Source organism: Bison bison, unplaced genomic scaffold (genome assembly GCF_000754665.1).
Source record: "Bison bison bison isolate TAMUID 2011002044 unplaced genomic scaffold, Bison_UMD1.0 scf7180017855126, whole genome shotgun sequence".
Taxonomy (NCBI): domain Eukaryota; kingdom Metazoa; phylum Chordata; class Mammalia; order Artiodactyla; family Bovidae; genus Bison; species Bison bison.
The window spans coordinates 10,463-12,301 of NW_011485699.1; positions in this window are offsets into that span (position 1 = coordinate 10,463).

Below are 1,839 nucleotides of genomic sequence, written 5' to 3' on the forward strand. Positions count from 1 at the left end.
GCTTTACAACTTTGTGTTAGTTTCCACTGATATTCCCTCTTCTTTAGATTTCTTTCCCATTTGGATCACCGAAGAGCACTGAGTAGAGTTCCCTGTGCCATGTAGTAGGTTCTCACTACTTATTTTATACATAGTATCTATAGCGTATATATGTCACTTCCAGTCTCCCAATTCATCCCACCTCCCCTTTCCCACTTTGGTGTCCATATATTTGTTCTTTATGTCTCTGTCTCTATTTCTGTTTTGCAAATAAGATCATCTATACCATTTTTTAGACTCCACATATATGCATTAATATATGATATTTGTTTTTCTATTTTGGACTTACTTTGTAGAACAGTCTCTAGGTCTATCCATGTCTCTATAAGATGATCCAATTTCATTCCTATGGCTGAGAAATATTCCATTGTATATATATACCACATCTTCCCTATCCATTCCTCTGTTGATGGACATCTAGATTGCCTCCATGTCCTGGCCACTGCAAACAGTGCCACAAAGAACACTGGGGTGCATGGTGCATGTATCTTTTTGAATTATGGTTTTTTATGGGTATGTGCCTAGTAGTGAGATTGCTGAGTCATATGGTATTTTTATTCCTAGTTTTCAAGGAACCTCCATACCATTCTCCATAGTGGCTGTATCAATTTACATTTCCACCAACAGTGCAAAAGGGTTCCCTTTTCTCCACACCTTCTCCAACATTTATTGTTTGTAGAATTTTTAATGATGGATGTGAAGTGACACCTCATTGTAGTTTTGATTTGCATTTCTTTAATAATTAGTGATGTTGAACATCTTTTCCTGTGTTCATTGGCCATCTGTATGTCTTCTTTGGAGAAATGTCTGTTTAGGTCTTCTGCCCATTTTTTGATTGGGTTGTTTGTTTTTCTGACATTGAGCTGCTATGAGCTGCTTATATATTTTGGAGGTTAATCCTTTGTCTGTTGTTTCGTTTGCAAATATTTGCTCCCATTCTTAGTGTTGTCCTTTCCTTTTGCTTATGGTTTCCTTTGCTGTGCAGAAGCTTTGAAGTTTAATTAGGTCCCATTTGTTAATTTTCATTTTTTATTTTCATTACTCTAGGATGTGGGTCAAAAAAGATCCTGCTGTGACTTATATCAGAGTGTTCTATATGTTTTCCTCTAAGAGTTTTATAGTGTCTGACCTTACATTCAGGTCTTTAATCCATTTTGAGTTTGTTTTGTGTATGGTGTTAGGAAGTATTCTAATTTCATTCTTTTACATGTAGCTGTCCAGTTCTCCCACCACCACTTATTGAAGAGGTTGTCTTTTCTCCATTTTATATTCTCACCTCCTTTTTCATAGATTAGGTGATCAACTCATTATAATAACAAGGAGTGTGGTTGCTGGATTGTATGGTGAGACTCTGTTTAGTATGTAGACTATGTTTAGAACTGTAAGTCTGTGTTCCAAAGCAGCCGTACCATTTTGCATTCCTACCAGCAATCGATGCTGTCAGCGTTTTGGATTTGAACCATTCTAATAGGTGTGCAGTGGCATCTCATTGATTTAATGACCTATGAGGAGGAACATCTCTTTATATGTTTATTTGCCATGTATATGCTTTCCATGATGAGGTTTCTATTCATATATTTTGCCCATGTTATAATTCAGCTGTTTGTCTTCTTATTGTTGAATTTTAAAGGTTCTTTGCATGTTTTGAATGCAAGTCTTTTTTCTGTGTTTTGAAAATATTTCCTTCTAGTCTGTGGCTAATCTTTACATACTCAGTAGTGTCTTTTGAAGAGCAGAATTTTTAATTTTAATGAAGTCCAACTTATCAGTTTTTTCCTTCTTCAGTTCATTTCAGTCGCT